This window comes from Oryctolagus cuniculus, chromosome 19 (genome assembly GCF_964237555.1).
Source record: "Oryctolagus cuniculus chromosome 19, mOryCun1.1, whole genome shotgun sequence".
NCBI lineage: Eukaryota > Metazoa > Chordata > Mammalia > Lagomorpha > Leporidae > Oryctolagus > Oryctolagus cuniculus.
Window position 1 is genome coordinate 34,777,185 of NC_091450.1, and position 12,573 is coordinate 34,789,757.

The 12,573-nt window shown below is 40.2% G+C and overlaps 1 pseudogene; it reads left to right on the top strand.

The window, feature by feature from the left end:
- Window positions 1-1,415: 1,415 nt before the first annotated feature.
- Window positions 1,416-8,412, top strand: LOC100358669 (ubiquitin-conjugating enzyme E2 D3 pseudogene; annotated as a pseudogene).
- The last annotated feature ends 4,161 nt before the right edge of the window (window positions 8,413-12,573 follow it).

Sequence of the window (12,573 nt, forward strand, 5' to 3'; positions counted from 1 at the left end):
TTACTATTTTATTCCTTTTAGTATTTTTTGTTCTACTTAATATCATTGGTTGAACTCCTTAATTAATACACAATTATTCTTAGGTATTTAAATTTAACTGAAAAGTGATCCCTGTTAAATATAAGAGTGGGAATAAGAGAGGGAGGAGATGTACAGTTCAGCACATGCTCACTCGGACTTGTCCCTAATGGTAGAGCTAGAAATGTGCCAGGGGATTCCAAATCAATCTCATCAAGGTGGCATGTACCAATGCCATCTTACTTGTCAAAGTGATCAGTTTAAGTTCATAATTGATCATAAAGATAGGATTAAGTGTCAAAGGGATCACATAAACAAGACTAATGTCTACTAATAATAGCTGATAAAATTAAACAGGAGAAAATGATCCAACATGGGAAGTGAGATACATAGCAGACTCATAGAATGGCAAATGCCCTAAACAACACTCTGGCCTCTGAATCAGCCCTTAAGGCACTCAGATCTGGCTAAAAAGCCCATTAGAATTTCTCAGGCCAAGACACTGGAAAGCCAAGACACTGTGGAAAAAATGACCTAAATGAAAGATCTCTGTGAGTGAGATTCCTGTGTAAAGAACAGGCCATCAAAGAAAGAGATGCCTTTCTCTGAAGGGAGGGAAGGAACTTCCACTTTGATTATGGCCTTGTCTACATAAAGTTGGAGTTTGTGAACTCAAGAGGCTTCCATAGCCTTGGCAGCTCATGACAAGAGCCTCAAGTAATTACTGATGTCATAAATAAGAGTGTCAATTGTTAAATCAACAACAGGAGTCACTGTACACTTACCTTGTAGGATCTCTGTCCTTAATGTGTTGTACTATGTGAATTAATGGTAAAACTAGTACTTAAACAGTACTTTATACTTTGTGTATCTATGTGGATGCAAACTGTTGCAATCTTTACCTAGTATATACTAAGTTGATCTTCGGTATATACAGATAATTGAAAATGAATCTTGATTAAGGATGGGATGGGAGAGGGAGTGGGAGATAGGATGGTTGTGGGTGGGAGGGAGGTTATGGGGGAAAAGCCGCTATAATTCAAAGGATGTACTTTGGAAATTTATATTTATTAAAAGTTGAAAAAAACCAAAAAGACAAAAGTTTTACTTTTGAAATTTATATTTATTCGATAAAAGTTTAAAAAAAAGCTCAAATGGAGCAAACACTCTTTGATGAGTTCTAAACTTGATGCACCTAGATCAACTTCAGACAACAGTAGAATTTTCTATGGAAATTTTCAGTAGTCCCTGAAGTATTTCTTGGAAGAATTTTTAAGAGGAGATGAAATATAGACTTAGCAAAATGATCCGGAAGACAAAACCCAATGAAAAAATGGCTAACCAGAGTGGGAAATGGTTTAGACAAAACAGATTTATCAAGAGTAAATGTCATGAAAATGGTTTTTCAGATGCTCAAGGAGTTTTGCTTGTTGTATTTCTGGAGAATGATCATTGAGCATGCTTACATCACTTACTTGGAAAGAGCTTCAAGAAAGTCAGCCAAAGCTTTAGCAGGAAAACATGTAGGCAATCTTCACTAGGCAGTCCTTCATCATGACAATGTTTCTTCATTTCTTTCATCAAACAAGAACAATTTTGTAACTATTTCTACAGGAAGTAGTTATGCATCTATATTACACACCTCATTTGGCCTATTCTGACTTATTTTTGTTCTATAATCTTTTTTGTAAAGATTCACTTTATTTATTTGAATGATTTACAGAGAAAGGCAGACACATACACACAGAGAGAGAGAGAGAAGGAGAGGGAGAGAGAGAGAGACAGAGAGAGAGAGTGAGGTCTTTCATCCATTGGGTCACTCCCAAAATAATTGCAATGACCGGGGATGAGTAGGCCAAAGCCAGGAACCAGGAGCTTCTTCTGTGTCTCCAAAATGGGGTCAGGGTCTTAAGCACTCTGATACTTTCTCAGGCACATTAGCAGGGAGCTGGATCAGAAGCAGAGCAAGGAGCTAGGACTTGAAATGGCACCCATATGGGATACTGGCACTGCAGGCCAGGGCTTTAACCCACTGCACCACAGCACCAGCCCCTGTACTAGAATCTTAAAAATCTTTAAAGAGCTTTCAGTTTTCTTTAGTTAATAATGTAAAACCCTGCATTGACATGGTCAAATTACTAGGAGACACAATTGTTTGCAAATGAACTAAATGCCAAGTATCATTGTTTTAAAAATGTCTGGAACTTCATGGAGCTTATGTAAACAAATAACATTTATATTTGTATGTGATTTTTGAAGTTGCCTCATATGTTTTCTTACTTTTTTATCATAAGGTATCTTATCTATTACATCTTGGCCACCTTCCTTGATACTTTCTTATTTTTTTAATTTATTTGACAGGTAGAGTTATAGAAAGTGAGAGAGAGAGAGAGAGAGAGAGGTCTTCCTTCCATTGGTTCACTCCCCAAATGGCCACCATGGCTGGCGCCATGCCAATCTGTAGCCAGGAGCCAGGTGCTTCTTCCTGTTCTCCCATTCTCCCATGCGGTTGCAGGGGCCCAAGCACATGGGCCATCCTCCATTGCCCTCCTGGGCCACAACAGAGAGCTGGACAGGAAGAGGAGCAACCAGGACTAGAACTCAGCACCCATATGGGATGCTGGCACTGCACGTGGAGGATTAACCAAGTGAGCTATGGCACCAACCCCCCTTGATACTTTCTAATGTGACTGCATCATATAGGAAATAGCAAGGGCCTTATGACTTTAAGAATGAGAAGTGACTGGTGCCATGGCTCACTAGCCTAATCCTCCACCTGTGGTGCTGGCACTCCAGGTTCTAGTCCCAGTTGGGGCACCAGTTCTGTCCCAGTTGCTCCTCTTCTGGTCCAGCTCTCTGCTGTGGCCTGGGAAGGCAGTGGAGGATGGCCCAAGTGCTTGGGCCCTGCACCTGCATGGGAGACCAGGAGGAAGCACCTGGCTCCTGGCTTCGGATCAGCACAGTGCACCAACCATAGTGGCCATTTGGGGGGTGAACCAACGGAAGGAAGACCTTTCTCTCTGTCTCCCTCTCTGTCTAACTCTGCCTGTCAAAAAAAAAAAAAAAAGAATGAGAAGAGCTTAATAAATTAACCATCTTTTCTCCTTTGCAGAACTTCTGGGGAACTCCCTCTGATCATGAATGCCAGAGAGATAGATTTAGACTAGAAGTTATAGGCTGTTTCATGGTTTTCACAGAGGGTTGACTCTAAATAACTTAGAAAAATAAAATGATAATCTACAGTTATTTGTAGTCCATTGAATTCCTTTATTCACCCACGATAATTTTAGCATCAAAGTGTTCCCCGAGATCTTTGGGCTGATCATTTCACAGATTTCATACTACTATAAATCATAACAGTAAATTGCTTCACACTATAACCTATAATTAGTAAAAGTCTAAAATTGGTAAATTTTAAAGAAGATTTGTTTTGTTTGAAAGGCAGAGACGATGGCCAGGGCTGGTCACACTGAAGCCAGGAGACAGGAGCTTCTTCTGGGTATCCCACATGGGTCCAAGCACTTGGGTCATCTTCCATTGCTTCCCTGGGAGCATTAGCAAGGAGCTGGGTCAGAAATGGCACAGTCAAGACTTCAACCAGCACCTATATGGGATGCTAGTGTCACTGGCAGTGACTTTACCTGATAAAGCACAATGCCATCCCTTAATCAGTAGATGTTGAATTCCATAGTATAGGGCATTTAATATGTTCATGTTGAATAGGCCAAGAAAGCTATTGGCCTGAGATAAAGGTGAGTGGGAAGGTTTTGAGATCTTTCTAGGGATAGCTGGGAGCATCCACAAGAACCAGAAAGCTTTAACTGGGGACTAGTCAAGATATGGCATGCAGTGACTGAACATCTAATGCTTAGTAAATATAAGACATCCTTACTGTGGAGATGCTATACATATTTGTGGTTTAATAATTGGAAAGAAGCAATCTGCCAAGTTCTCTTTTTCTCTGATTAATGTACACACTGGATTCTGTCTACTTATTAATTAGAATAATCCAACGGTCTGTCACACCTTTGAAAAAGGAAGCATTCAGGGCTGGAATTGTGGTATAATGGATTAGGCTGCCACCTGAAATACCAGCATCCCAAATGGATACCTGTGTGGGTCCCAGCTGCTCTACACTCATGTGGGAAATCAAGAAGTTCCTTGCACCTAGCCCAGCCCTGGCCATTAAAGCTATTCAGGGAGTGAGCCAATGGATGGAAGATCTCTGTCTCTTCCTCTCCTGTGTAACTCTGACTTTCCAATAAATAAATAAATAAATCTTTAAAAAGAAGATCATCTACATATTGTAGCAATTGAGTCTCTGTGGAAGGTTGGAACTCCCCCAGAACTTTCCTAACACCTGGCCAAATAGATTTGAGGCTTCAGTAAAGCTTCATGGTAAATATTGGAATCTGGAATCCCTCCTTCTGTTACTCCTGGTTCTATAACATCCATTTACAGTTTTAGGAATTCCCTTCTGTATTTCACTCCTAGTTATTTGTTGAAATTTGGGATTTCCCCATCTTTTGCAAGGAGTATTCTGATCTAATCTCTCTTTTTAACTGTCTCTTCTACAGTGCAAATCATGAATTTTGCCTTTTATTTTTACTCTTTTGAAAAATTTCTGTGCTTCTCTTTATCTTTTGCATTTCTTTGGCCTATCAAGCCAGCTCTTAATTACAAAATTAAGAATACTAGGGCTTGGTATATTTAATCTTCATCTGAGCCAAACTTGGACCAAAAGACTGAGAGTTCATAAATTGGATCTTTAAGTCAAATAAAACATCAACACTTAATCGTTGTTTTGCTTTTCTTTGTTCCTGGTCTGAGAGGTGTTCCCCTGGACTCCAAAATTCTCCCCAGTAGACTATCCAGGGAAATGTCAGAGGGAGCCTCCTTAGTTCTCCTTTCCCTAGACCTGGAATTTTTATTTCCCAGTTTGATCTCTGTGTCTGAGTTTTCCTGTGTGCCCAATGTCCCATAATGGAGATTCCTTGGACATGTGTATTCAGTCTCCCATAAGGGAGCTTTCTTGAACACCACCCCAAATTTTTCTTGAGCTCAAACCTCTGTAGTGGAGGTTTCCTTCACATCTTGGGATCCAACTGGCCCATGTCCAGCTGTTTTCCTTGAAGGAGAATGAAACTGTAGAACGGGACTCCACACTTGCCTCATACTTGGGATATGTGTCAGTGACATATGCTTGACCTCCAAAAATGCCCAACTACCAATGCAATACTTATACTCTAATTTTTCCTACTCGGCTCACATGTGAGGTTGTTTGGTTGCTGCAGTACCTGCTTTTTGTTTTCTGTGGCACCTCTGCTGTCCTTCAAATAACAAGTCTCAGGCTTCTGGAGTGAGATGGGGCACCCAGATAGAGTAGGCCACATGCAATTGGATGGGATGTGTCTCCCCCTCTATTAGAGCCCCCACTCCATGCAGGCACAGAGATCCCAGATGAGCCCTCAAGTTGTGAGAAACAGCCTCACCTTTCCACTCAAGACACAGGAAGTGCATTGAGAGGGGAGACTATGAATGGTCTTGCAAGATGGGGTGCCTGGTGGGACAGCACACTCAGCGTGTTTTACAGCAAGCTATTTGTTTCCTAGCATGCAGGTTCTTACTCCGGTTCCTCCTTGGCTGAGTAACTACAGGATTACAATCTTCCTAGCATTTGCTTCAGCTGTTTTGGCTACTAACCTCCTGTTTGCCTAAGAACTTTCAGGTGCATATCTTAGTTTGAAAATGCACCAAATATTTACTTGTCACACACTGAACCAAGTGTGCAATCATTTGTTATTTCTTACCCTTTGTTGGTTGACATTTCTTTTCAGAAAACTGAATTGTGTCTTTCTCACTAAACCTCAAACTCCATGACAGAAGGCATCCTGACTTTGATGCCTTCTATTTCTATCAGACCTAAAATTGTGATATAACATAGATGCTCAGCAGACACTTACATATATCACCTCCCCAGTCCTCTCGGAAGGCTAGAAAGCATTTACCATTCTCACCCCACTTTGTAAATAAGGAAGCTGAGGTACATCATTCAAGTAATTTGCTAGTCATTATGGGTCAGAATTGGAGCCTAATTACTTGAATGATTGGATTCTTCTGCCACATACAAATGTTTGGTCAAGGAAATGATGCTCCACAGGACCAGGATCAGAGCAGCTTTGGTTATATGACACATGAGTCAGCCAAACAGACATGTTCAAGGCTTCAGTGAGCCAGAATGTCTCATAATTGTGTGTCTAAACTAGGGGAAATGAGGAGAGGTGAGAAGGCAGACAGGGGAGGCTGTGCTAAGTGGAAGTAGGTTGTCTGGTCAGAGGCAATTTAAGAACAAATGGGGCTTTATTGAGGCTGTCCAGTGGGGCTTGGGGGTCTGTGAGTCCCTCAGATGTAGGTAGAATTCCTTCACAAGTGGACTGCCATCTGTCACTGGAAAGCTTGTTTCCAGACCAGCTGGCATCTCCCCCACTAATAGCTTCTCATGATGCATGTGTGACCTTGCAGCTTTAAATCACACTTTCAGTGTGGTTGCAATCTTTCACCCCGAGCTAGCAGAAGAGGGGTTTGAGCTTCTAAGGAGAACACAGCCTGTCTCCAGGAGACCCACACAATCTCTGTGAGCCCCAAGCTAATCAACATTCATATGTGAAACCCCTGACCAATGGACACTTCCCAGAATGATCCAATTGGAAAAAAAAAGTAATGCCTTAAAACCCTGGGCACTTCCTGAAAGCCAGTGTCCTGCTCAGGCACTCTGCCTCGTCTTCTCTTGGACCAGATGCTTTTGTCAAATAAATGTTTCTGCCTCTTAGTAAATTGTTGCCTAGCTTTTTATTTCGATACTAACCTGTGGAAAACAATTCTCAAAATTCGCTCCTGCAACCACCCTCCCCTCTGTGACTGTTAACACTTATCTGATTCTTTTTCTCTGGATGAGCAATTAAGATCTAGGTGGGATCTCTCCGCAGCAGTAGACGGCCTATGGCCTAGGTGCATGGAGGACTTCTAAGGGCTCTGAAGCCACATATGCAGCTGTGAACTTCCAAATTGTAGTAGTGGGGCCTCTGGTGCCACTGAGAGGAGTTAGAGAGGGTAACAGATTCCAAGAGGTTCATTTCAGCTGTACCATGCTCTCTTTTAAAATATTTTTAAACCGGATATTTTAAAAGATATATGTGTATATATTTGAAAGGTAGAATTGCAGAGAGAGAGAGAGTTTTTCCATCTGCTGGTTCACTTCTCAAGTGACTGCAATGACTGAACATGGACCAGGAAAAAGCCAGGAGCATGGAATTCCATCTGTATCTCCCCTATAAGTCACAAGGGTATGAGCACTTGGGCCATCCTTTGGTGCTTTTCCATGTGCATTAGTAGGGGACCAGGTTGGAAGTGGAGCATCTGGGATTTGAACTGGTGCTCATATGAAGTGTCAGCATCACAGGAAAAGGCTTAACCTGCTACACTACAATGCTAATCTCTAAACTGGATCTTTAAAAGATTTCATTTTAGACAAGGTCTTTACAAATTATTCACAGCTATGACTTTTAAATTAAAAACCAATTAGTATGAAAGTATAAAAAATGAAAAGTAAAAGCAGCCTTGTTTCTATGTCTCCATCTCTGTATGGATTCATCTTTTTCTCACATAAATGGAAACAGACTTATATATCCTGAATATTTTTAAAAAAATGCATTGGGGGGTGGCTCAGATTTGCTAAGCCCTGCATGTGGGCAATAAAGTGTCCCCTGCTATCCTTAGCTTCGTCCCATGCTTGTGACAGCCTCGTTAGTGGACTGATACACAGCAGTGAAGAGACGCCTGTGTTTGGCAGAGCCAATGTGAGACCAAGAGACAATCCTTCCCTGCTGCCTGGATAATCAAAAGTTTTAGCCAGACTTCTGAGCACACACTGAGAGAGAGGAACCAGACTGAAAGCACAGACTATAGCACTGAAATGGATTAATAAGGAATTCAGTGATTTGGCCCATGACCTTCTGGCACGATGTTCTGCAGGTCCAGTTTGGGATGATGTGCTTCACTAGCAAGTCACAATTATGGGACAGCTCATATCATGACAGTGTATTCTTTTTGGCAATTCATTTTCCTACAGACTACCCCCTTCAAATCACTTAATGTTGCATTTACAACAAGAATTTATTATCCAAATGTTAACAGTAATGGCAGCATTTGTCTCGATAGTCTAAGATCACAGTGGTCTAATGCTTTAATAATTTCTAAAGTTCTTTTATCCATTTGTTCACTGCTATGTGATCCAAATCCAGACAAACCCCTAGTGCTAGAGATTGCACAAATCTATAAAACAGAGATAAATACAACAGAATACCTTGGGAATGGACTCAGAAGTATGCCATCTGATGCTACCTTAAATTCAGAATAATCTGCATATAGCTGAAGTAAACTTTAAATTACTGTTTCTTTTTTGATTTTCTCATCTGGTGGCTTCCCTATCAGATCTCACCTTCTAAAAAATTTTTTTAACTCCCTTCATTCATTGACATGTTCATCTGAGAATACTTTGTTCTTCCAGCTTTGGACAATAGCTGCTTTTGAAACTGTAAGGTAGGGGCTGGCACTGTGGCATAGTAGGTAAAGCCATCGCCTGCAGTGCTGGCACCATATGGGTGCTGTTCAACTCCTGGCCACTCCACTTTTGATCCAGCTCTCTGGTATAGCCTGGGAAAGCAGTCCAGCTATTGCAGCCAATTGGGGAGTGAACCAGTGGATGGAAGATTTCTCTCTCTGTGTCTCTCTTTATCTTTGTGTAATTCTGACTTTCAAATAAATAAATAAATCTTAAAAAAAAATAAACTGCAAGGTAGTTGCAACTGAACAGATTCCCAAGATTCAGAATTTATTTTAAAAAGTGAAGCATGTGTATTATATGGCAAATGTCTTCACTCTAACTTGGTTATGAGTCTAAAATCATTCTTCACTACTCTAACATGCTGAAGAAATCTGAGAGGGTGGAGACAGATGCTCAGTTGTCACATCAAAGGGAGCAGCATTATTATAGCAGCATCCATTCTTATTTAAGCCTTCCACTGTTAGAAATATGAGGTTAAATGATGTACTTTATGCTCATCACTGATGCAGCTGGAGAATTGATATTGAATTTATAGTATCAGCAGAACAAAAAATGTGGTGTATTTTATGCATACAAGTAAAGGAATGACCTGTTTTTGTTCTACAGGGAATAGAAATTGCAAGTCAAACACCCTTTGTATTCCAAAATAGGGTCTCCAACAATTTGTGATTTTCATTTAAATTGTTAGGAGGCTTGGAACTATTAGTTAATCTATCTTCCAATACATTGTTTAAGACAGCACTGAATGAATGATGCAAGTTGTCAATGGATGAGTATCAACTAACAAGTCTGCTAGTAATTAATTTATTTTCTTCAATAACGTTACATAGACCAAAACAAAAACCATGTGTCTATTTGGGGAGAGTGATTTTGGGGGTAACACGGTAGCTTGATCACATAATTTTGCTGTATGCCACAAACTTCATGAAAAATATGCAAGAATTTTTTAAACGATTAAATTTGAAAAATGGAGTCAGAGGAAGAAAAAGTGTGGAAAACTGTGGAAGCAGAAGGTGAATGTATAGTCAGTAGACCCAGAAAAGTTGGACCCTACACTGGCCAAGGAGATAACTGAAAATAACATGCTCTGCCTCAAGATGTTCAGAAGCTCAACAGTTCTTCATTGGAACTATGTGCCTTGGGGAAGGGATACAGGGGAATGGTAGATGAAGGCAACCAAGTCTCCAGCCTAACAATGCAAGGGTTTGTGCTGAGAAGTGGATTGATGAACACACACATGTTGAAGATTTCCCCAAGGAACTGCATTCAGCAGTCAGGACTTCACCCTCCATGTAGAGGCTAGAAGAACACACTCTGGGGAATCTGATCTGTATAAGCACAGAGCATAAAGATATGAACACTGTACAGTGGTCTTTACTGTATAGTGAAAGCCAAGTCAGTGAGCCCCACCCTCAATTTTCACTTCCAATCTAGTATACACCCTTTAATCATGAGCAACAAGCCAGCTATGATAGGATAGCTTCTAAATGAGAAAGCTAAAATCAAACAGAAAAGAAACTTGTGGGAAGCATGCAGGTGCAACAAAATCTGACATTAATAGCCTCCGGGAAAATGTTTGCACTGTGAAAGAACAGCAGTATGCCATAAAAATCTCTGGGAGCAAAAAATAGTCCTTGGGTATTAGAAATGTAGCAGAAATGAAAAATTCAAAAGAAAAATTGAATGAAAAAATTTCCCAAAAGTAGAGCAAAACAAGAGTAGAAAGTAGGAAGGAAAACAGAGGAAAATTAGAATTTGGATCCAGGAGGTTTAACAACCCAACAATTAAATCTCAAGAAGCAAAAGAGAACATGGATGACAGAGCACTTTTTAGAACCAAAGGATATGTATTTTGGGATGAAAGGGACTCAATCATAGTCCAATGAAAAGGACAAAACAAAAACTTCCAGCATAATTGTGAAGTTGCATTATATTTAGAATTAGGAAGAGTCCATAAACTCCCAGAAAATAAAACAGTTCACACAGAAAGGATCAGCAACTTCCTAATGGCAGTACTAAAAGCTAGAAGACAATGGAAAAACCTCTAAAAGTAAAAGAACATTGATTTCTATAGCAACCCAAGCTATGAATCAAGTTTGATGAAAAATAGACACTCTCAGGCAGGCAAATCTAAATAAGATTTCAGAAATTTGCCTTCTTAGACAGTTCCTGGAGGATATACTCCATACAGATGAGTGGAGAAGCCAATGCAGAGAAAGACTGGGATAGAGGACCCTGTAGGAAGGGAGAGGATTTCCTGGAGAGTGATACAAAGGGACACAAGGATAACAATTTTACCTCCAAAGTAAATGTCAATCAGTATAGGTGGGAAGTGTGTGACTCCACACATTGTGATCATATGGGGAATGCACCAGTGGATGGAAGATCTTTCTCTCTGTCTCTCCCTCTCTCTCTCTGTAACTCTGCCTCTCAAAAACAAAAAAAAAAGTTATAACATCAATCTTTTGCATGTGAGTATATTGTTTTCCCAGCATCATTTGTTGAAGAGACTATTTTTCTGCACTGAATGGTCTTGGCAATCTCACCAATACAATTTTTTAAATTCTATTTTATTGTTCTGTGTATTTGCTTTGATGCCAGGGCCCTAGTGGTTTGAGAATTGTACATGTGTAATTTTTAAAAATTTTTTTTCTATTTTTTTATTTGAAAGGTAAAGTTACAGATAGAGGAAGAGACAAAGAGAAAGGTCACTCATCTGCTGGTCAATTCCCCAAATGGCAGCAATGGCCAGAGCTGAGCCAATTCAAAGCCAGGAGCCAGGATGTTCTTCAGGGTCTCCCACAGGAGTGCAGGGGCCCAAGCACTTGGACCATCTTCAATTGTTTTCCCAGGCCATTAGCAGAGAACTGGATCAGAATAGGAGCAGTTGGAACCCAAACTAACACCCATATGGGATGCTAGTGCTGCAGTCAGAGGTTTAGCCTACCATGCCACAGCATCAGATCAATAATGTTTCTAAATCAAGAAATGTGATACTCACAAATTTATTTTTTTCAAAATTGCATTGGACATTTGGAGTCTCTTGAGGTTCTGTATGAATTTTGGAAAGGTTTTTCTGTTTCTGCAAAAAAAAAAAAAAACTCAGAGATTTTGATAGGATGTATTGAGTCTGTAATTCACTTTGATAATGTGGACACTATACCAGGCTTTTTTTTCTCACAAGTATAACATTACCAAATTATGAATCTGACCAAAATGAACAAATGAAACAAGCAAGTGAGATATGGGAGACCAATGCAAACTGAGGATTCTATGATGGAGCTGACCAGCAGAGCACTATACTGGAAGTATTAGAGTTAAAAAAAAAAGTCTGCCACCCCCAAGAACAACTCCAAGAGACTCTCTCATGCAATCAGCAAAGGGGTAAGGATTTATTGATCCAGCATGCTGGGGCTCTCTGAACATGCCAGAACAGAGCAGCCCCAAGGAACTAAAGTATAGGGTTTATAAAGGCAAAAACCACAAAATTGGGAGGGGGGAATGCACGGTTGCTATACACGGTTGCTAAGATCAAAGGAGAGTCAACATAACCCAAGACCTAAGTGAAATTAATATGCATTATAATATTAACAATACCAGTTACAATTTTACAATTATTAATTATGATCTTGACATTAATCCAAATTATATGTAAGACATAGACAAATCACATCTTTATCATTAACCCAGGTGCAACCTTTCTACTTTCAAGCTAGAGCAATCATGCTAAAGGGTTTTTGCCAAGGGTGATGTAGTGTACTGCTATTGTCTGACTATTTGAGATCATAGTTGCAGACCAGAGTGTCATGGTGGGGGGTGCTTTCCCAGAATGGAGTCTCAAGTGCTCCAAAATGGAGTCCCTACTGTCAAGGTGCTACTTCAGAAGGCCATTGGAAGATAAGAAAGAGTTAGATTAAAATACACAATGACTC